The sequence below is a fragment of the Mobula hypostoma genome, chromosome 26, assembly GCF_963921235.1.
Source record: "Mobula hypostoma chromosome 26, sMobHyp1.1, whole genome shotgun sequence".
NCBI classification, from domain to species: Eukaryota; Metazoa; Chordata; class Chondrichthyes; order Myliobatiformes; family Myliobatidae; genus Mobula; species Mobula hypostoma.
Genome location: NC_086122.1, coordinates 30,221,735 through 30,247,139, shown reverse-complemented (window position 1 = coordinate 30,247,139; position 25,405 = coordinate 30,221,735).

The following is a 25,405-nucleotide window of genomic DNA, read 5'->3' as shown; positions in this document are numbered from 1 at the left end:
TGTGCACAGGCCAGCTAATCATTACTGAAGTGAATTAATCATTGCCTGACCAACTCCATAGTTTAATACAGGGCTGTGACATAAAGAAAGAAGCCTTAAAATGTTTACTCTTCACATTGAGGGATTTTGTCTGAATACATCTTCTGGTTTTCTAATTACATTTCTCATTGCTGATGGGTTCTCATTTGGACACAGAATCACCCCTGTTACAACATCATCATTTGATAGAAAGTTCATCTTCCAATGTTTCTATATGTTCAGGTCACCAGTCACTGTAACTACTCAGGGCTGGGTTTCCTGGATTAAATCTTCTCTTCATGTTCAGATTCAGAAATGAAGGGGTTAGTAGTTCATTTAGCTATCATCCATTTTTAGATTTATCTGCTTAAACTGTTGAGAGAAAAAAAACCTATAGCTTTGAAAAATGGGTGTGTTGAGAGTGTTGGAGAGCAAAGGTTGAGAGCAAGATGAGTCATTCTACACTAGTTACATTCTGACAGAATTTTTCCAAATGTGAAACTATGAATATGGGAAGAAAACACTGGTGGAGCAAATCTGAAATGCATTCGCCCAGTCTTGTTCTTACTTTCAATATTTCTTTTTCCAAGGTAAAACATCTTGAGCCAATTTTCAATTAATATTGTCAGGTTAGTTTTGTTTATGCAATCATTTTTGTTTTGTGTTCTTGGATTCTTGGCCTTCTGCCAATAAAACCAGTTTCTCTGGTAGATCTCCTTACAGTTTTACTTTGGACTGTGAACTTACTCTGTTCTACAGAAAAATCCCAACTTCTCCAGTCTACCCACATAATTAAAATCCCTGGAATCATATTAATAAGTTTCTCCTGCACCCTCTCTGTAGCCTTTACATCTTTCCTAGAATGTGCCACCCAGAACTGTGGTTGAAGACTTTTTATTCTTTTCCATAGATGTTGCCTGACCTGCTGAATTCCTCCAGCATTCCATATTTCCCTAATCATCCTTTTCATTATTAAAAACCTTCCATTGGAGAGGAATTGCTTTCATCAGCTTATGTGGGCTTTTGCTAATTAATCAACACTTATCCAGGTGACAATTTCTCCACAATCAATGTTAAGCTGACTGTAGTTACTGCCCCTTATGCTACTGGTGAGTAGGGCAGTACTGAAGGACCCCCATTTCTATCAGCGCTCAGGAATTCTTTCATCATGTCAGTAGCTGCCTCTCGGTTTTCACTACTGTCAGTCATGCAAGTTTCAGGTGGAGACTCATGGAATATTGTCGCACTCTGATGTAGAAGGATTCTTCATTGCTGTTTCTGTAACAATATTCTTTAACTGGTAAGCGTTGTTAGCCCTGAGCTGAACCCCCAAACCTGGAGGACCGGTGGACAACTCTTAGTCTGGCCTCCACCCTTTGACCTGTTTAGCATGGGCGACCCTATCAAGAGCCAAACCATGAAGCCCTGACTCCAGCCAACACAGCTCTCCAGGTCATTGAGGCACGCAAGTCTCCAAACCCTACGACAAGGTTGTGGTTCTCTTGGAGGGTAGTTATCACTACATCCTTTTTAGACAAAGGTTTCACAGGTACTTTTAATGTCAGAGAAATGTATATAATATACATCCTGAAATGCTTTTACTTCGCAACCATCCACAAAAACAGAGGAGTGCCCCAAGAATGAATGACAGTTAAATGTTAGAACCCCAAAATCCCCCCCCATCTCCCCTCCCTCCCGCGCGTAAGCGGCAGCGAGCAACAATCCCCCTTTCCCCACCGGCAAAAAATAAAGCACACCCGCTATTAGCATTCAAGTATGAGCAAAGAAATAGCAAAGACACAGACTTGCAGTTAACCCAAAGACTACATTGTTCACCCGATAATTCGACATGCTGTAGGCTCTTTCTCTCCTAATAAGGGAGAAAGAGGTGACTCCATTTTCCAACGAGTGGGGAGACATAACAAACAACTCGCTGGTTTGCAATGTTGAAAGTCCGTTATGTCGTTTTTTTTGAGCTCTGTGCCTGGAGATCACAAAGATCATGGGTCCCCAAGCACACACAAATGTTCTGACTCCCCCAACAACACACGGGTCTCCTGTGGCGACACCGACCCTTGATCCGCCTGTCTCCTTGAGATCCCAGGCTTCTGAATCCGTGCCGAAATCTTAGGCCAAGCCTTTGGCATGCTGAATAACGGCCGATCGTGGAACCCCAAGAGCGGGTCCCTTTCCCGCAAAGAACCGTAGTCAGCGTGTAACTCCAGGTCAGTGTCTTCAAAAGAACCCTGGAAGGGAAAACTAGAGATAATAAGGATGGAAATAGAATTGTTTTCGAAGATGCAAACAAAGGAGTCGCCATTGGGCGCCTTAACTACTTTAGCTCTAGTTCCAGTTCCAGTTCTCAGTCAACCTATTAATTTTGAGATGTTTGGAAGATTACTACATGTGCAGAGCCTCTCAACAGCTGAGGGTGCATGCCATCCCAACCAAATGACCTGTTCTCTTTAAGGACATCTAGCCTTTCTTGTACTCTTTTCCCATTCTGAAACTGAACTACAAGTTCTTTTGTTAAGACTCCTTTTTCCTGGTAAAAACTAGTATGAAGCACACTTTGAATACCTTAGTCTCCATGGCTAATTTTACCCTTCATTTTTCTGACAGAACCACTCTTCTGTAAGAACTCTTTCCCCATTCGATGGATTTTTTTTTGGAGACTGCAGGAGCAACAAATTATTTGCTGGGAGAACTCTGCAGATCAAGCAGGGGTGTAAGAAATTGTCAGCATTTTGGGTCCTGAAGCAGGGTTTCGACTCCACATATCAACAATAGGATCCTTTGAATCTCCTTTATGCTTTCTCTCAATTTCAGACTCACAGCACAGAAGCTGCCCGTCTGGTCTGCACTGTCCATGCTGCTGATCAAGTGGCATCTATGTTCACCCCATTTCCAACACTTGGTCCATTGCCTTGGCTTCTCAAGTGCTTGTCTGGAGACTTCTTCAGCATTGTGAGGACCTCTGTCTCCACAATGGCCCATGTTGTTGTTCTGGATAATTGTGGAAGCAGAAGGACAAATGAAAGTCAACTTGATTGCATAGTAGTGCTGGGAGAGCAGTATATGGTTTCTAATGTGTACCACTTTAACTAAAAAAAAAGTAAATTATTCATAATGTAAACATCCTGCAAATGTCACACTTACTACATCTCATTTTGCTGATAAAAGCCTTGTTAAGAAAATAACATACTAAGCAGCCCTTATGTACTCACAGTAAGCAGCCCTACAAATGAGCTACTCATTCTTCCAAAATAATAGAATCTCAGGGCAGAGGTACAGCTCTTTCAGCCATTGATCACCAATTAATCACCAATGTACCCTAATCCAACTTTATTTTCCTCACTTTCCTCCTTTGTACCTTCTGATGTTGCATGGAGACTTGAATAAAAGATTGATATTATCCTAAATAATTACAGAAAATGATTATACCAATCGTAAACACAAAATAATCTGCAGATGCTGGGGTCAAAGCAACACTCACAACATACTGGAGGAACTCAGCAGGTCGGGCAGCATCCGTGGGAACGATGAGTCGACGTTTCGGGCCGGAACCCTTCGTCAGGACTGTAGGGGGAAGGAGAAGAGGCCCTATGTAGGCAGAGGCGCCTTCCCCCTACAGTCCTGATGAAGGGTTCCGGCCTGAAACGTTGACTCATCGTTTCCACGGATCTGCCCGACCTGCTGAGTTCCTCCAGTATGTTGTGAGTGTTACTATACCAATCCACTTAAGCCTACACTGTTTCAGAGAATGCTCACATTCCATATGAAGCAAACATATTCTTTCTGAGTAATCTCAATGCATTTTGCTATCCAAACACCCAGAGAAATTAATTAAAATGAACATTAGATAATTTAATGGTTTTCTCTTTAAGTTTTTTGAATGGACAGTGACAACAGTATTGTACTTTTTAAAATTACTATAAAGGTGATTTGGAATTGGGTTGTAAAGTGGAGGTTAAGATGTGACAGAAACTAATGCAAGAACAGATTTCATCTTTTACAAGAAGCACCCTCATATCCTGTCTGTTGCTGTGTTATGCTCTGCGATGCATCAGAAATACCCAGTAAGGGAAGATTTTATTTACAAAGATTCTTCAATGTCTCTGGGAAATAAAACTAGTCTTTGAGGACTCCTGGGAAACCGAGTCTTGCTGGTAAATTGGTTGATCGCACAACTGAGACCACATCCTCACTTCACCTTAAATCATCACTGATAGCATGTGAGTAACTTTCTGCATCAACAGACTTAAAATGGACTGAATTCACTAAGAACTTAAAAATAAGCATAAGACCGGTGCCCTTGATACTTCCTGTTCTAATAAGAATTTTCGGGCTCAATCTTCGGCAGTTTCGTTGAAGGTTTTTCAAAACAATCTCGATTAGAATTCCATTTGATTCAACAACTTTCGACTCTGCTATATTCTGAGCTCAGATCATAAAATAGTAATTCAAAGTTTACAATGAAATCATACACTGCAGATTAGGAGTGTGAAGCAGAATGTTTTGTGCTAAGCTGATGTGCCCCTTGGTTCGTTGAAGATTTACTTTAGCAGATGAACGGCCTATTCCTGTACTGTACTGTTAGACTTTCTATGTTCGATGTATTTTGATTTTCCTCCTGGGAATCTATGGGGGCTAAAACCACTGCCTAATATTTAGGTACTTTCCTTCAGTTAATGTCACTAAAACTTAAGACAATTTATTTGTCGTTTTCCAAGATACACTTTGTTTTTTTTTAAATTTTTCTTTTGAAATGACAGTACTTTAAGAAGTCGACTGTAAGAGCAATACATAATCTCTATAATTTAGGATGGAAAATTTATTTATTTCTTGTTAAACTAGTAAGAAGAAATACCTAATGGATTTGTTGCAAACACTGCACGGTTGGTGTTAACTTGTTTGTGTTTTGTTTGGTTGTAAGGCCCCTGATTGGAGAGTGTAATGTATGTGCACGCATTCTTTATTTTAGATCTGAGCGATGCCGAAATGGAGGAAACAGAGAGCTGTTAGAAAAAGTGCAACTGCTTTGTTTCATCTTACTAACTACACTGTACACATGTGTGCAGATATCACGTGTGTAGTTAACGCATTTGTGCCATTGCAGATTTAAACTGAATTGCATTGATTTTCCGAAAGGAACTTGTATCTACCTCTTGACTCAATTCACTCAAATCTTGTATTATTTATTCTTCTGTTTCCAATGTACCAACATCTCACAGTCATACAAGACTCTGATTTTCTTGCTGTATTTCAATGTACGTATATATTCTTTTGATTTATCTCATAGTTCCATAATATATCCAACTGCTTCTCATACTTCAACTATCATTGGAGACATCATGGGCCATGAGAGAAAGGGAAGGAGCGGGGAGCTGATAGACAGGTGAAAAGCAGGGAGGGGCTGAGAGGATAACATGAGTGGGGAGTGGAAAAAGAGCAAAGGGGGACAATGGGAAGTACTTACTGGAATTTGGAGAAAATCAGAGCGGAGGCTACCCAGACTGAACATGAGGTGATGCTCTTCCAGCCTGAGTTGGGCCTCATTGTGGCAGTGAAGCCAGCCATGGGCAGATATGTCAGAATAGGAATGGGAAGCTGATTTGAAATGGGTGGCCACCGGAAGATCCTGCCTTTTGCAGGATCTCTAAGCTTCTTACTTCACCCTCCCCAACCCCCACCCCACCCCCATAGTATGAGATTGAACTGAGATACAGTTCCCTGACCATAATGAATTAGTTTGCTGTGTTAATGCTTATATTAGTCCACAGTTCATATAATAATTATTTGACTTCAAGCCATTCTGCTTTCCAGCAACCCTTCCAGTAGTATAAATATTATATAAACTCCCTTTGTTTATCATGTACCATGTTGTATGACATGCATGACATGGTCTTTCCATGACCATGATTGTTCTTGGCAAAAATTTTGTACAGAAGTGGTTTTCCATTGCCTTCTTCTGGGCAGTGTCTTTACAAGATGGGTGACCCCAGCCATTATCAATACGCTCCAGAGATTGTCTGCCTGGTGTCAGTGGTCACATAACCAGGGCCTGTGATATTCACCGGCTGCTCATACGACCATCCACCACCTGCTCCCATGGCTTCACGTGACCCTGATCGGGGGGCTAAGCAGGTGCTGCACCTTGCCCAAAGGCAACCTGCAGGCTAGCGGAGGGAAGGAGCGCCTTACACCTCCTTTGATAAAGACGTAGCTCCACCCTGCCACCCACATATTAACTCGACACCTTCAGAACTAAACGACTGCTGCCCGGTGGCACTGATGCCAATCATTATGAAGTGAGCTGAATATCAAAAACTCTATTCGTGCCACAATGGACACTCGCCAATATGAATACTGACAGAACTGCTCCACGACAGAAGCCATAGCATCTATCATGCTCCTGGCATTGACACACCTATAAAACAAGGACATTTACGTCAGAATACTGTTTCTGGATTTCATTTTGACATTCAACACTAACATCCCATAGACCTTGGTGAAAAATCTCCTGCTCCTCGGTCCGAACACACCACTGTGCAACTAGGGTTTGGACTTGCTAACAAACAGAGTTCAGATGGTCAAGATGCACAATTGCTTCTCCATTCTCATCACCCTCAGTACGGTGCCTCTCTTGTTTGTTTGCTGAGCCCATAGCCATACACTCTGATCACACGTGGCTGCATATCCAAACACCAGAATAATCAACTTCACTGATGGGACTTCAGTGGTGGGGCTCATCACCAACAATGATGAAACAGAATATGGAGAGGAGGTGGAAGAGCCAGAGGCCAGGTACGAGGAAAATCACTTCTTCATTGGTGTCAACAAGACAAAAGAGATGTTTATCGACTTCAGAGAACTCTGGCAACTCACAGTCCTTTTTACATCGGTGGCACAGCAGTGGAAACTGTGAGCAATTTCACACTCCTGCGAATGCACATCTCACGCAATCTCTCATGGTCCCAGAACACACTCTACACAGTTAGCTATACCACTCATAGTGGTTTGACCCAGCCAACCAGATCACAGTGTCTAACTAATATCCAGTGGGAAACCGGAGGAGTATATAAGCTGGCATACTGAGGATACACCCCCAGATGCACACTGAAGACGGCTTCTCGATTGGAGCCAAACGACTGCAAACATTTTGTCAAGCTCACGATCAATCAAACTTCCAAGTAGCCAACCCGAACTACAGTAGCAGTGTAATGGACATTAAGTAGAAAGTCCATTAAGTAAGAATTATTGAAACAAATAAGAATGCTAAATCAACCTATATACTATATATACTGTATATATAGGTTGATTTAGCATTCTTATCTCTTTCACATAAATATATAATTACATATGTATGTATCTAGGTATGTATGTATGTATGTATGTATGTATGTATGTATATACACACATTCAAGGTTACCCAAGTATTACTGAAATACTAAATGCACAACAGTTCTTTTTTGTGCTCTTTCTTTTATATGTTTATTTGATTGTTTTCTTGTGAATCTATCTGATGCTACATTTCCGTGATGGTGCTGCAGTATGGTTTTCATTGCTGTGGTGCATACATGTATGTGTGCATCTGATAACAAACTCAACTTTGACTTAGAAAACTAGCATTTAACCAGCAGTAATGGCAGGAGGTATGTTAAACACAGAAGTGAAGATTAAATGTCCATAATCTCCACTGTCGTCTACATTAGAAACTAATGTATGTTCTGGTTCTCACAAGCTAATGTTTCACTCTTTCAAAATCAGCTGCTATTTCATAACATTTTAAAAATTGCAAACAAGAGAAAATATTGCAAATTTTACCACCAGTAAAACCAACAATTGTCATAAGGTATGAAAGAAACACATGAGTTCAGTCACTCGAGTCAGTGACGAGCACAGGGGATTTCTCAGCTGAATTGCTGCCAGTTTATTGGAGATCTATCAGGATTCAATAGCCCCCCTTGCCTTCAAGCGCACAATCTGCACAAACTTTGATTCTGAGGATTTCAAGACCTAGCGTTTTGAAACACAAATGTGGTTTTCTCTCGCTGCTCAAGTGAACTATTTAGGCTGCACTTGGAGTATCTGTGCAGTTCTAGTTGCCACATATTGGGAAGGTTATGAACTCACAGGAGAGAATCCAGAGGATGTTCACTAGGATGCTGCCTTGTCTGGAGGACTTCAGTTATGGGGAAAGTTTGGATAGACTAGAATTGTCTTCCCTGGAGCAAAAAACATTGAGAGGGGACTGTCTATAAAATTATGAGGGAAGATTGTCAGAACCTTTTTCCCACGGTTGCAGTATCATTAAGTTAGAAGGCATAGATTTAAGGTGAGAGAAAAGAGTTTTAAAGGGGATGAATTTTTTGAGTTATACAGCATGGAAAGCATGGAAGAAGGTTGCTCAGCTCAACTCATCCATGCTGACCTACGTGCTTCACTGAACTCATCCCATTTCCCTGATAGAGGCTGTTATCCCTCTAAACCAAGGGCTCCAACCCTTTTTTATGCCATGGACCAATACCATTAAGTAAGGGGTCTGTAGTCCCCAGGCTGGGAACCCCTGCTCTAAACCTCTCCTCTCCATAAACCCATCCAATTAATCTGAAGTGCTGCATATTTTTACACAAAGGGTGTTTGGTAGCCGAAATCAACTTTCTGAGAAAGTGATGGAATCAGGCACAATGTCCAAGAGGCATTTAGGCATCCCAGAGAAGATTATTGTTATAATGCTGGCAAGTGAGGTTAGTGTGGGTAGGTAAAAAGGTCAGTGTGGATGTAGTGGAATCTGTTTCAATGCTGTACAACCTCATAACTTCATGAATCTACTGTGTGCCGTCTTTGAGAAGATGTGGATCAATGATACTGTACCAGTTTGGACCTAGATCACACTTTGAAGTGAACATTGATAGAAGGTAATATGGTACACCAAAATTGATAGAACTGATATGTAATTACCTTGTGGCCACTTGATTTGGGGAAAGATATCACTAAAATTCATTGTGATGATGGAGAATGAAACTTGCGATCAGTCAGTACTAACTGTGCTCTAGTCAGCCTGAGTACACACTTACTGAGTCCTATTGTATGAATAGGGTGGCGGGGTGGAGTTTCGTCTCTACCAAAGAACATGTAGTGTGCGCCTTCCCCCCGCTAGTCTGCAGGTCACCCTTGGGCAAGGTTTTGTACCTGCGTAGCACCACGCCCTCGATCAGGGTTATGTGAAGCCAGGTGAGCAGGTGGTGGATGGTCGCATGAGCAGCCGGTGCAGATCACAAGTCCTGGTTATGCGACCACTGACACTAGGCAGACAATCTCTGAAGAGTATTGATAATGTTTGTGGTCACCCATCTTGTAAGGACAATGTCCAGAAGAAGACAACGGCAAACCACTTCTGCAGAAAAATTTGCCAAGAACGATCGTGGTCATGGAAAGAGAAAAGAATAAGAACAACAGTATGAAGGGGGATCAGCCCTCAGGCAGATTATAAACAGAGAGAAGACCATGACTGCCCATGGCACATAATGATGATGATTTTATGAATTACTGGCCACTGTTAATGAATGATAAAGAAAGTTATTCAATACCAGGAGTTCTTCTGTGACTTCTGATTGATATTGGGTCATCCTACAGGTGTCAGCAGCTTCCTAGAGTGAACACTCAGATATTCCCATTTCTTGGTGGACAAGGTATAGGAAAGAGGTCCCACACCATCACTCATCCTGCCACTCACTGTTAGCAGATCAGCTTACTGGGACTGTGCATGCTACTGAGAGTAGTGTATGCAAATGATGAGACATACAACTCAAGTAGTCTGCACCCAAGACAGGCTGAAAGAATAACCCTAGTACCAACACCCCAAAAGGTGCTCTTCTGCGAGCTGACTTGGAAAGATGACCAAACAAACTACTACAGAAGGCTAATGGTTATTTACAGTGAACTGCTGTCAGAGTGCACACACGAAATGTTAATGAGCATTCAGTTTCAACTTTGCGCTGAGCTCAGTGCAGAGCCTAAGCTCATCCTTCCCAGTATGTAGGCTCCATCTCAGTAGGCTCATCTGCTATGTGTTGTGAAATCGCTGACATTACTGCTCTGGTAGCTCAACCCCACTTGACAATCAACACCATTTCAAATCAATCACCTGAAAAGCTGCAAGCAATCGGTATTTCAGTTGGGTACTTCATTTGGAAGGTTCATGTTAAATTTTTCATGAACGTGGCCTTAGTTGTATAGATGACATCTGATTTGGCATATCTAGAGTTCGATCAGCCTTACACAGCAACTTGTGGCATGATTTGTCTTCTTTAGTGTAAAAACAACTACCAAGCTGGCAGTTGGCATGAGAATGCTTAAAATGAGTCTGCATGTATGAAAAATAAACTTTTAGCCAATTAAGTACCCAGACACCTAAAGGAGGATACAGGGCACACTTTTATAGAAAATAAGTATTCATTAAGTCAATAGGGATTCACTCTTTAAGGAAAAATCTCAAATAGCTGAAAGATTCAAAGTTCATTTATTATTTATTATCAAAGTTGTTCCTTTTTGCGTCTTGTGACGCATTGGGCAGCATTTTTGCCATTTTTGTAGCACTTGACCGCTCTTTGTGAGGCTGAGTTGCGAGCTCAATGGTCAACCCAGCGGAGATGGAAAGCTTGCAAGCAGCTGGCCAGATTCGAACTTGGGACCATTTCCCCTCGATGTCCGGTCCTGATGCCGCGACGCCGCCAGCCGACGTATGCAGTAGATAGAGTCATCTTCCCTAGAGACAGCCATGAAACAACGAACCATGGAATCAGCCTGTTCACAAAAAAATCAACTGCTCCCCCATACAAAAAATCATGCAAACAGCAACCAAAAAAGTGAAAACACAATATGAAACACAAAATCAAAAGGCACATTTCAGTACATTTCAGCTCAGTGTTCATTCTCTGGAAGCTGTCCTGATTCAAAAAGCACCCAAAAGTGGTAACAATAAAGTGCGACCAGAACTAGAACTAGAAACTAGATCACCTCATAAATCTGAATTAAGAGTCCAAATCTACAATCCACGTCGATTAAACCATGCTCCAGCCTCGTTCACTGAGAGCATCGAGGGGGAGAGAAATCACTCAGATGCAAAGACCTTCCCTTGGGAGCGGTGAGAGAGTGACCGTCACACACAGAGACTTTCTCAGGTAGCAGCAAGCGAGAGGCGGGTAGATGGCCCTGAATGGTCGGAAGTTCTAGATTAAATAAAAATTAGTTTTAGATAAAAATCTGTGTCCTGAAGAATGGTCTGTTTATTGACTGTTTATTCATTTCCATAGATTCTGCCCGACCTGCTGAGTCCCTCCAGCATTTTGTGTGTGTTGCTTTGGATTTCCAGCATCTGCAGACTTTCTTGTGTTTAAAATCTAAAACATGCAGGCTTCCTTCATTCAGGCTGAAACATGAATTTAGAATCTTCTGTGGCTTTAAATATTTCCCTAATTCTGTGCCATAACAGTCAGCCTTAGAAAATAAAGGAAAATCACTTCCACATGGTGCGGGATGCAATATTTAATTAAGAGTAATAAATCATAGTTTCAAGATAGCTTATGCAATTACAACATTGAAGATATTGAACTTTTAGCAATAGATTACAATGGCTGTAAGTTTACCTGAAGAAATAAATTTGTTGCATAATTTTGTATTGCTGTGGTTAATTACTTGACCATACACTTTCTATAATAACAAGCCACGAGTATTTATTATAAAGTTTGTGGGATAGCAACCTTTGATCGTTATTTCTCGGGGGGAACAAACACACGCATTTACACAGGTGTACATCACCTGCTTCTTGTATTTCAGTTCACTTGGCTTTACTTCTTGTTCTTCTGAAGCAAATAGAAAGTTTGTATTATTTTGAAATGTACCTACAGGTGTGAGTAAAGGTGGATAGAGGGAATGTGGAACTGCCTTCTCACAGAAACCGAAGGATCAAATGAAACTTTCAAAACTAAGCATGAAGAACAGACAGGCAACCCTTATGTTGCTTATCCTTCAGCTGATAAGAAGGAAAATAGAGAGGGTTTGGGTCTTTGAACCTTATTATAACCCAAACAATTCTGTCTACTTGCCATCTTACTTCCCCATATTCATCCTCATCATTATGTGTCATGTTCTAAGACATAGGTGATCATGCTCTTATCAATAACGTTGATTGGTCTTGGCAAATTTTCCTACAGAAGTGATATGCCATTGCCTTCTTCTGGGCAGTGCCTTTACAAGACGGGTGACCCCAGCCATTATCAATGCTATTCGGAGATTGCATGCCTGGCGTCAGTGGTCGCGTAACCAGGACTTGCGATATGCACCAGCTGCTCATACCTTCTCCCATGGCTTCACATGACCCTGATCAGGGGGTGGGGGGGCTAAGCAGGTGCTACACCTTGCCCAAGGGTGACCTGCAGGCTAGCAGAGAGAAGGAGAGTACTATACCTCTTTTGGTACAGATGTACAATAACTCCAACCCGCCAGAGTATTCCCCACATTCACCTAAAATGGGAACCATACAGGGTGCAGAGAGATTGAAGGACGGTAGGTTTCTAAGACCCTTTTGAAAGAGCAGAGTACTGAGCCTCAAAAAGCACTGCTGGAGCAGCTATATTTCATTAGGAGCTGGAATGTCACCAAAGACACTCGCAACTTGTTGCAGATGTGCCGTGGAGAGCATTCTAACTGGCTGTGTGGGAGGGGCAGGGGGTGACTGCACAGGATTGAAATAAGCTGCAGGAAGTTGTGAACTCAGTCAGCTCTACCATGGCACTGACCTTCCCAGCATCCTGGAGACCTTCAAGGAGCAATGCCTTGAAAAGGTGGCATCCATCATTAAGGACCTCCATCACTCAAACATGCCTTCTTCTCATTGTTACCATGAGTGGTACCGGGATTATTATTTAAATGGTGAAGGATTGCAACATACTGTTTGCAGAAGGACTTGAGAGCACTTGAGACTGCTGCCACAGATGGCTGCATTGGCCAGGGCATTGTGTATATTTAAGGCAGATTTTGATAGGCCCTGAAATTGTAAGTGTGGCAAATGTTATGGGGAGAAGGCAGGAGAAGAATAAATCAGCCTTGGTGAAGTAGTGGAGTAGACTCAATGGTCCAAATGGCCTAATTCTGCTCCTATGGCTTATGGTTTTATGCTTTTGGATATGAGTCACTAAAGGTTGATATGAAGGGGCAACAGGTTTTCAAGGAGGCAAATGGAATATTGTCTCTCATTGCCAGAGGGATTGAACTTAAGAGCAGGGAGGTTATGCTGCAGCTGTACAGGGTACCAGTGAGGCTGCATGTGGAGTACTGTGTCCAGTTCTGGTCTCCTTACTTGAGGAATGATATTCTGGTTTTGGAGGCAGTGCCAATGAGTTTCACCAGGTTGATTCCAGAGATGGAGCTGTTAGCTTATGAGGAGAGATTGAATTGCCTGGAACTTAACTTGCTGGAACCCAAAAGAATGAGAAGAGATCTTATAGAAACATATAAAATTATGAATGGGATAGATAGTGAAATTGTTTCTATTGGTGAGTGAGACTAGAATGAGGGGACATAGCCGCAAGATCTGAGGAAATAGATTTTGTACAGGGAAGAGGACAAACTGCTTTTCCTGGAGCATAGTGAATCTGTAGGATTCTCTGTCTGAGGAAGCAGTAGAGGCTATGTCATTAAATACATTTAAGACACAGTTCAATAGATTTTTGCATAGCAGGGGAGTTAAAGGTTATGGGGAAAAGGCAAGTAGGAAGAACTCAGTCTGTGCTAGATGAGCTATTATCTCATTGAATGGAGGCTACTCCTTGTCCGGCTGGCAGATGGAAGGAGTGCCTTACATTTCCTTCGGTAGAGACGTATCTCCACCCCACCACCCAAAACTAAACAGTATAAAAGCATACAATTTTTAATGTTTTTTTTGCTGGAAATTGTCCTTGCATAAAACCAAAAACTGCACTTGTAATTTTGTCTCAGTACTTAAACCTGCTTAGGATAAGGCTGCCACCCAACAGAGTTATATAAAGAGATGATACAACATATTAAGAGACAGCAAATGGGTCACGACTGGAAACCCTGACTGTTTATAGATGCTCCCTGATTTGCCGAGTTGTTCCAGCATTTTGCGAGTTGTTTAAGTAATGTTTAAATATATATATGGTGCAAAGTTTATAAGGTGAGCACTTATTTTACAGCTCTATAGATGAGTGGCACCTTCCTAATTAACATGTTGCAATAAATTATTCAGAATCAGAATCAGGTTTAATATCATGGGACACACATCAAAGTTGCTGGTGAACGCAGCAGGCCAGGCAGCATCTCTAGAAAGAGGCGCAGTCGACGTTTCAGGCCGCGACCCTTCGTCAGGCGTATGTTGTGAAATTTGTTAACTTTGCAGCAGCAGTTCAATGCAATACAATGATAAATACAGAAAAAAACCTGAATTACAGTCAGTATGAATCTGTGTATTAAATAGTTAAATTAAAATAAGTAGTGGAAAAACAGAAATTTAAAAAAAGCAGTGAGGTAGTGTTCATGGGTTCCTTGTCCATTTAGGAATTGGATGGCAGAGAGGAAGAAGCTGTTCCTGAATCCTTGAGTGGGTGGCTTCCGGCTTCTATACAGTGAGAAGAGGGCATGTCCTGGGTGGTGGGGAGACCTTTCAGAGGCACTGCTCCTTGAAGATGTCTCTGAAACTATGGAAGCTAATACCCATGATGGAGCTGATTAATTTTACCACTCTCTGCAGTTTACTTCAATCCTGTGCAGTAGCCCCCTCCCCATACTAGACAGAGATGCAGCCGGTTAGAATGCTCTGCACAGAACATCAGTAGAAGTTTTCAAGTGTTTTGAGTGACAAGCCAAATCTCTTCAAACTCCGAATGAAATATAGCTGCTGTCATGCCTGCTTTATAGCTATATCGAATTGTTGGGACCAGGTTACATTCTCAGAGATATAGACACAGGAACTTGAAATTGCTCACTCTCTCCACTTCTGATATCTCTATGAGAATTGGTTTGTGTGTTCCCTCACTCTACCCTTTCTGAAGTCAACAATCAGTTTGTTATCATAGAAATATAAAATGGACAAATTAATATGAACTTTGCTGAATGTTGTGGGATGGATACTGGTCAAGTCTGTCTGTCTGACTGAATTTCATTTCCATGAATATCACAGGTGCAAGTCAGGATGGTAACAAGCAATCATGCATATCTGGCAACTATAGTAACACTAAAGGTGAAAAATACAAGTTAATATATTGAGCGAGGATGTCTGTGTGATGTAAAAATGCGAATTGCACATTTAGCAAACAAATTAGCTATGCACACTTATTTGCTGCGGTTTGTTTCTGCTATCTTTTAAATTGGTATTTGACTATCCAGTGGTTTCCAAATCACTGTTCTAATCTTTTGCTGCTTGTTTAATTTTTTTTAAAGGAAAAGAAGGGCGTACATTTCAGTTATTTTTGAACAAACATGATTTATCAGCTAGTTGGAAGATCTTTAACTGATCTCTATCCTCTGCATTGGACAAAACTGTAGGTGATTATGCAAAAACCCTCAAACAGGCTTTTTTTCAATACTTTCCAGCTGAAGCCCACATACAGACTTCTCTTCCTAATAGGAACTTGTTAGTAGCTGGAGAATAATTCCACAGCGAGGAATAAAATGGTAAAGGGTTCTTATACGAAGCACCTTGGACCAACAGCTTCACATCCCACCTACTTTCCACTCGCCCCATTATCTGCTGACCAAAACATCATCACTTAACACCGTGATTCAATCGAACTCTAGGATGAATGGGCCTCACGTTCATTAACAGGCCTATCACTTCAGATCCAAACTAAATTTATTCTTTTGGGAATCGCTCAGATGTGGTGCACTATGCTACACAAATGAATTTTGAAGTACCTTAATGAGAAACATTGCAACTTTACCAATTATAAAAAAACAAAATAAAACCCTCTGGTGCTTCTCTTCCTTCCCTTTCTTCCATTGTCTTCTGTCTTCTCCTATCAGATTCCCCCTTCTCCAGCGCTTTATCTCATTACCCCATCGACTTCCCAGCTGTTTACTTCACCCACTCCCCCTTTCCCAGTTTCACCTGTCAATTATCATCTTGTTCTTCTTTCTCCCCCCTCCCTAACTTCTCCTCTTGCTTTCCAGACCCAATAAGACCATAAGACATAGGGGCAGAATTAGGCCATTCAGCCCATCAAGTCTGCACTGCCATTGAACATGGCTGTTCTCGGATCCTACTCAACCCCATTCACCTGCCTTCTCCACATATCTTTTTGATGCCCTGACCAATCAGGAAACTGTCACCTTCTGCCTTAAATATACCCACGCACTTGGCCTTCACTGCAGTCTGTGGCAGAGAATTCAACAGATTCACCAATCTCTGGCTAAAAAAATCCTCCTTTTGTCTTTTCTAAAAGGTCGCCCCTCAATTTTGAGCCTATGTCCTCTAGTTCTGGATAACCCCCAACATAGGAAACATCCTCTCCACATCCACCCTATCTAGTCCTTTCATCATTTGGTAGGTTTCAATGAGATCCCCCCCCCCCCACCATTCTTTTAAATTCCAGTGAGTACAGGCCCAAAGCTGCCAAATGTTCCTATATGTTAACCCCTTCATTCCCAGAATGTTCAAGAACCTCCTCCTCTGGACTCTCTTCAATGACAACAGATCCTTTCTGAGATACGGGGCCCAAAACTGTTGACAATATTCCAAATGTGGCCTGACTAGTGTCCATAAAGCCTCAGCATTATCTTCTTGCTTTTATTTTCTATTTCCCTTGAAATAAATGCCAACATCGCATTTGCCTTCTTTGCCACAGACTCAACCTGTAAATTAACCTTCTAGGAGTCTTACACAAGGTCTCCTAAATCCCTCTGCTCCTCTAATGTTTGAACCGTCTCCTCATTTAGATAATAGTGTGCACTATTGTTCCTTTCACCAAAAAGCATTATCATACATTTCCCAACACTGTACTCCATCTTCCACATTTTTGCCCATTCTTCCAATTTGTCTAAGTCCTGCTGCAATCACATTGCTTTCTTGGCACTACCTACCTCTCCATCTATCTTTGTATCATCCACAAACTTGGCCACAAAGCTATCAATTCCATTAGCAAATCATTGACAAACTATGTGAAAAGCAGCAGTCCCAATACTGACCCCTGAGGAACACCACTAGTCACCGGCAACCAACCAGAAAAGGCCCCTTTTATTCCCACTCGCTGCCTCCTGCCTGTCAGCCGATCCTCTATCCATGCTATTATCTTTCCTGTAAAGCCATAGGAATTTAAATTGTTAAACAACCCCATGTGTGGCACCTTATCAAATGCCTTCTGAAAAACAACGTCAATCACATCCGTTGCCTCTCTTTTGTTTACTCTGCTTGTTATTTCCTTGAAGAACTCTAACAGATTTGATAGGCAAGATTTCCCCTCACAGAAACCATGCTGACTTTGACTTATTTTATCATTAGTTTCAAAGTACCCTGAAACCTTATCCTTAATAATAGACTCCAACACTTTCCCAACCACTGAGTTTAGGCTAACTGGCCTATAATTTTATTTCTTTTGCCTTCCTCCCTTCTTAAAGAGTGGAGTGATATTTACAATCTTTCAGTCCTCCATGACCATGCCAGAATCAAGTGATTCTTGAAAGTTCATGACCAATGCACTCGTTACCTTTTCAGCAAACTCTCTCAGGACTCTGGGATGTAGTCCATCTAGTCCAAGTGACTTATCCACCTTAAGACCTTTGTGTTTGCCTAGCACTTCTTTGTTTGTATTAGCAATGGCACTCACTCCTGCTCCCTGACACTAATGGACCTCTTGCCCATTGCTGGTGTCTTCCACAGTGAAGACAAATGCAAAGTACTTATCAAGTTCATCTGCCATTTCTTTGTCCCCCATTACTACCTCACCAGCATCATTTCCAGTGGTCCAATATTAACTCTCACCTCCCTTTTTCTCTTTATATAACTGGAAAAAGCTTTTAGTATCCTGCTTTGTATTATTGGCTCTCACATTTCATCTTTTCCCTTCTTATAGCTTTTTTAGTTGCCTTTTGTTGGATTTTAAAAGCTTCCCAATCATCCAACTTCCCATTCACTTTTGCTATCTAATATGGCATTTCCTTGGCTTTTATGCTGTCCTTAACTTCCCTTGTCAGCCACGATTGCCTACCCCTGCCATTTGAGAACTTCTTCTGTAGGACATATCTATCTTGTGCCTGTGAAATATTCCCAAAAACTTCAGCCATCTCTGCTCTGCTGTCATCCCCACCAATATCCTCCACCAACGCACCTGGGCAAGCTCCTCTCTCATGCCTCTGTAATAGCCTTTATTCCATTGCAATACTGATAGATCTGACTTATGCTTCTCCCTCTTAAATTGCAGTATGAATTCAATCATATATGATCACTGTCTCCTAAGGGTTCCTTATCATTAAGCTCCCTAATAAGATCTGGGTTACTACACAACACCCAATCTAAGATAACCTTTTCCCAAGTAGGCTCAAGCACAAGCTGCTCTAAAAAGCCATCTCGTAGGCATTCAACAAAATCTCTCTCTTGCAATCTGACACCAACCTGATTTTCCCAATCCCCTTGCATATTGAAGTCCCCCATTACAATTGTGACATTACCCTTATTACATGCACTTTCCAGCTCCCTTTGCAATCTCAACCCTACATCCAGGCTACTATTTGGAGGTCTATACATTATTTCCATTATATTATTTATCCTTGTAGTTTCTTAACTCTACGCAGAAAGATTCAACATTCTCTGACCCTATGTCACCTCTTTCTAAAGATGTACTTATATCTCTTACCAACAGAGTCACACCACTGCCTCTGCTACTTGCCTGTCCTTTCAGTACAAAGTATATCCTTTGATGTTAAGCTCCCAGCTATAACCTTCTTTCAGCCACGATTCAGTGATGCCCACAACATCATACCGACCAATCTCTAATTGCACTACGAGTTCGTCCACCTTATTCTGAATGTTACGTTAAATACAACACTTTCAGTCCTGCATTCTTCACCCTTTTGAATTTTGCCTCTGTGGTACAACTTAACTCTTTGCTCTGTCTACGTTTGTACCCAACCATTGGCTTGTCCTTCCTTACGCTCATGTTACATCCATCATCTACTTGTAGACCTGCTGGCTCATCCTCAGCCCTGATGAAGGGTCTCAGCCCAGAACGTTGACTATTTACTCTTTTCCATGGATGTTGCCTGGCCTGCTGAGTTCTTCCAGTACCTAGTGTGTGTTGCAGGACAAGATAAATCCCCATCCCAAAGATTACACGTGATTTTCTTTGAATCTGGGAAACAACGTCTGACTATTTTAAATAAATGAATATCAATAATTAAGACCATAAACAAAAGGCATAAAAGCAGATTTAAGTCATTCCATCCATAGCTGATTTATTATCCCTCTCAATCCCATTCTCCTGCCTTCTCTCCATAACTTCAACAACCTATCTTCCTCTGCTTTAAATATACCCAATGACTTGGCCTCCCCAGCCATCTGTGACAATGATTTTATCAATTCACTTCCTTCCAGCTAAACAAATTCCTCTTCATCTCTGTCCTAAAGGGTTGTCCTTATATTTGGAGGCTGTGCCCTCTGGTTCTAGACTCCGCCACTAAAAGAAACATCCACTCCATCCATAAATAATATTTATTTATCCACATTTGTTAATCTTTCCATCCTTTATGTCCACTCCTTTGTACAATAGTTATTAAATTGTTCTTCTTAAACCAGCTGTGGTATATAGGCAGAGGCTTGGAGGAACATATAAACCAGTGAGATAGTACTTTCACTCCAATAAATTTCAGCTCTGCAAGCCATTTTACTCAATAATAATTTTTATTCAGAAATTAAAGAAAGATATTCATTAGATGTAGCCAAGTAAATTAATCGAATAATCCTTGCCAAGCTTTCAAACCAATCCTTTATGAGTGTTGATGCATTATTCCCAACTCTCTGCACCCTTAAATTTATGGATAAATCTTTTATGCACCTTATTGAAGACCTCCAGGAAATCCAAGTATATTAGATCTACTTGTTCCCCTCTATCCACTGCACTCATTATATTCTCAAAGAATTCCAGTAAATATGTCAAAAAGCTGCCAACTTACAGTGAAGTAAATTTATACATTTTTTTCCTCCTTGTTTAAGATTTGGGAACATTGAGATTCACCTTTTAGATCACTTGCAAGGCCATTAGGGGGTGTATGTGTTCACTACCTATGCTAAAAATTGTTATGTGGCAAAAATGGGCACCACACCCTTTGAAAATACCCTTGATTTGGACAGAACTTTTCATTGAGTACTAATGGAAGAGAGAATTGTAGTAGAAATGGAAAAGGGAGACAAAAAAAAAGTACGACTTCAAGCCCTTTTTCCCCTGGTAAAAAAAGGCTAAAATATCTTGCTTGTTGACAAACTCTGTTCAATGTAGTAAACTACACCAGTCAACTTAATGTTTTGCATTTTACAAGACTGTCAAAGAAGTCCTTTACATCCTACTGCCGCTGTTTCTTCACCGAAGCATGAAACAGAATGGGGGTCCGAAAAATCCCCTAGGTCTGCAGTTCTTAATCGCTTGCTTCATCACAGTTATGTTACTGCACTCTGTTATCTCAACGATATCTTTAAAGTAAATATCAAAAGCAATGTAAAAATTTGCAGGTTTGCCGCTGGTATTTAGAGTCATAGAGCATAGAAACAGGCTCTTTGAACAACCGTGCCCATACTGGCTGTCAAGTATCAAAGTGTCATGGTAACATGGTAACAAGGTGGCGTAGCGGTTAGGACAACGCAATTACACTTCGAGGCATTAGAGTTCAGAGTTCAATCGTAGCATCCTCTGTAAGGAGTCTCTGTATGTCCTCCTCTGAATGAGTTGGTTTTCTCTGGATGCTCCAGTTTCCTCCTACTGACCAAAGACGTACCAGGTAGGTTAACTGGTCATTGCAAATTGTCCCGTGATTAGGTGGGGTTGTCGAGCGTTGCTGTATGTTGGGGCTCGAAGGGCATTGTCTCTCTAAATTAAAAATATAAAATAAATAAAATGAACCTCCAAGAGGACCATAACCTTGTCATAGGGTTTGGAGCATGTATGCCTCAATGACCTGGAGAGCTATGTCGGCTGGAGTCAGGGCTTTACACTTTGACTCTTGGTAGGGTCACCCATGCCAAACAGGTCAAAGGGTAGAGGCCAGACTAAGAGTGGTCCACCAGTCCTCCAGGTTCAGGGCTAACAACCCTGGCTGGCCAAAATGAAACTGTTATGGAAACAGCAATGAAGAATCCTCTAATATCTGTGTGTAACAGTATTCCCGAACCTCCCTCCGGGACTTGCGTGACTGACCGTAGTGAAAACCGAGCGGAAGCTACTGGCAAGATGAAGGAAGCCCCGAACACTGCCAAGACCAAGAACCCTGAAGGGCGGAGGAAATGTGGGAGACCAAAGACAATTTGGCGCCATTCTGTAGAGGCAGAAGTAAGGACCCTGGGGCACACCCGGGGCAGAATCGTGATGATGACCTAGTACAGACAGAGATGGAGGTCTACCATTGCTGCTCTAAACGCCAGCGGTGTAATGGGCAGTAGGTAAGAAAATAAAATGAAATAAAGTCCCAAGTATATTAATTCCATTTACCAGTCCTTGGTTAGCAGCATGCTTTGCCTTGGGGATTCAAGTAGATTGTTCAGCTACTGCTTAAATGTAGTGAGATTACCTGCCTACATTTATGGCAATTTATTCCACAGTCCAACAACTCTCTGGATGCAAAAAAAAGCTCCTTCTCACATCTCTTCAAAAACTCTTTTAGAATCAGTCTGTCTCAGTAGAAGGAAAAGTTTGCATTTAGATAGCATTACCATCACTCCATCCAGAATATCCCAACCTTCTTAACAGCCAATGCAACATGTCTCAGCACAGTCATGTGTGCAATGTAGAAGATATAGAAGCTAATGTGTGACTAGAAAGTCCTATAAATGGTAAGTGATAATAACCCAATGTTCAAAGTAAACTTATTGTCAAAGTACATATACATCACCATACAAAATCCTGAGATTCATTTTCTTGTGGGCATACACAACAAATCTATAGAATTATAACCATAACAGATTCGATGACAGACCGTCCAACTAGAGTGTTCTAACCAGAGTGCAGAAGACAACAAACTGTGCAAATACAAAAAGTAGGAAATAATCAATTATGTGTATAAGATGATGAGAGGCATTGATCGTGTGGGTAGTCAAAGGCTTTTTCCCAGGGCTGAAGTGGCTAGCACGAGAGGGCACAGTTTTAAGACGGTGGTGGAGGCAGATACAATAGGGTCTTTTAAGAGACTCCCGGACAGATACATGGAGCTCAGAAAAATAGAGGGCTATGGGTAACCCGAGGTAATTTCTAAGGTAAGGACATGTTTGGTACAGCTTTGTGGGCCGAAGGGCCTGTATTGTACTGTAGGTTTTCTATGTTTTTATGTTCCTAAATAACAAATAAATAAGTAAGAAATAAATATTGAGAACATGAGATGAAGAGTCTGTGAATATGACTCCATAGGGTATGCGAGCTGTTCAGTGTTGGGGTGAGTGAAGATGAGTGGAGTTATCCCCTGTGATTCAAGAGCCTGATGGTTGAGAGGTAGTAACTGTGTCCGAACAGTGTTAGTCCTGAAGTCCTTGTACCTTGTTCCTGATAGCAACAGTGAGAAGAGAGCATGTCCTGGGTTGGGGGGGAGGAGGTGGTTCTCTGATGATGGCTGCTGCTTTGCTGTGATAGCGTTTCATGTAGATGTGCTCAGTGGTTGGGAAGGGTTAACTCAAATACTCAACAAAGTATTTAAGTGTTGTTGCGTGAGAACTAAATGTATTGGCTTAGAAAAGCTCCTGCTCCTCTGAAGGATCGTGAGATGGAATGATGCTTTGTATCAGGTTCAAAGGACAAACATGGCCCCAGTCCAAAGTACAGAACGATGACAATATAGAACTCCCTCAAAATTACACAGGAGTATTGGCCTAGACATTTGCAGGTAAATCACTAGAATGCTATTTGAAATGCTAGCTTGCTATCTCATAGACAAGAGACCAACCAAGTGAACCATACTGGAGAGCAAATTTACCTCTTGGGCTGCAGACCATGGGTTTAAGCTGTAAAGGCATAGAGTCAGAGAAGAGTACAGCACAGAAACAGGCCCTTCAACCCATCTAGTCTGTGTTGAGCCATTTAAACTACCTGCACTGGGACCATAGCCCTCCATACCCCCATCATCCACGTACCAATCCAAACTTCTCTTAAACTTTGAAATTGAGCTTGTATGCACCACCTGTGCTGGCAGCTCATTCCACACTCTCACAACCCTCTGAGTGAAGAAGTTTCCCCTCATGTTCCACTTTAACTTTTCACCTTTCACCGTTAACCTATGACCTCTAGTTGTAGCCCCACCCAACCTCAGTGGAAAAAGCCTGCTTGCACTTACTCCACCCATGCCCCTCATAATTTTGTATACCTCTATCAAATCTCCTCTCAATCGTCCCAAGGAATGAAGTCCTAGCCTATCAAATGTTTCTGTATAACTCAGGTCCTCCAGACCTGGCAATATCCTTGTAAATTTTCTCGCTACTCCTTCAACCTTATTTACATTCTTCCTGTAGGCAGGTGACCAAAACTGCACAAAATACTCCGAGTTCAGCCTCACCAGGGCCTTGTACAGCTACTCCAAGAATTTAGTAAAATTAAATAAATTCAGAGTGACGCTTCAGTATAACATCGAGACAACTATGCCTGATGTACCATCTTACCAGTGAACAGCTCAAATCGAGAATTGATAGGGCACAAAAGATTCGCTGGTACTATTTCAAATAAAAGCAGCAAATTCTCGAAGTTTCCTTACCAATGTAGGTTCATCAACTTCTAAGCTGATTCATTGCTGTTTGTCGGTCTTTGTGTAAATCAGTTGCCTCTTGCCCACAAGACAATAGTGAATGCACTTCAAAAGACACTTACTGACGATGGTGCACTTTGAGGTAACCTGAGGCTGAGAAAGTCATTATATCAATGGAATTTCTTTTTATATGACAAGAAAAATGTACAAATCTATAGAATTTACATAGAATAACCAGTTCGATTTATTTTAACAGCAGGTTATAAACAAGAATCAGAATCAGGTTTAATATCAGCGGCACATGCGTCATGAAATTTGTTAACTTAGCGGGAACAGTTCAATGCAATTCATGATAATATAGAAAAAAATAAATAAGTAAATCAATTACAGTAAGTATATATGTACATTAAATAGTTAAAGTAGTGCAAAAACAGAAACAATTTTAAAAAAGTGAGGTAGTTTTCATGGGTTCAATGTCCATTTAGGAATTGGATGGTGGAGAGGAAGAACCTGTTGCTGAATCACTAAGTGTGTGCCTTTAGGCTTCTGACATCCTTTCTGACAGTAACAGTAAGAATAGGCTATGTCCTGGGTGATGGGAGTCCTTAATAATGGACGCCACCTTTCTGAGACACGCTCCTTGAAGGTGCCTTGGATATTTCGGAGGCTGGTACCCAAGATGGAGCTGACTAATTTTACAACATTCTGCAGCTTCTTTCGATCCTGTGCAAATTCTGCAGATACTGAAATCCAGGGTAACATACACAAAATGCTGGAGAAGTTTAGCAGGTGAGGCAGCATCTGTGGAAAGGAATAAGCAGTTGATGTTTTGGGCAGAGACCCTTCATTAAGACTGGATAGGAAGGGGGCAGAAGCCAGAATAAGAAGCTGGGAGGAAAGGAAGGAGTAAAAGCTGACAGGTGGTAGGTGAAGCTCGGTGAGGTGAAAGGTGGGTGGATGACAGAGAATAGATGAAGTAAGAAGCTGGGAGATGATAGGGGGAAGAGGTAAAGGGCTGAAAAAGAAGGAATCTGCTAGGAGAGCAGAGTGGGCCATGGGAAAAGGGGAAAGAAGAGGGTCAGCAGAGGGAGGTGATGGGCAGGTGAGGAGATGAGAAGGGTTAAGAGAGAGACAGAATGGGCAATGGAAAAAGAGAGAAGTGGGTGGGGGGGGGAATTAACAGAAGTTAGAGAAATTGATGTTTATGTCATCAAATTGGAAGCTGATTGTAAAATAGGCAATGCTAAATTAATGCAAAAAAAAAATCGATAATGCATAATTAATGTGTGTATTTGCTCTTATAAAGTCCAAAGTAAATTTATTATCAAAGTACATATCTGTCACCATATACATCTCTGAGATTATCTTATGGGCATGCTCAATAAATCAATAGAATAATTATAATAATAGAATCAATGAAGCTTGGGCGTTTAAACAGCGTGCA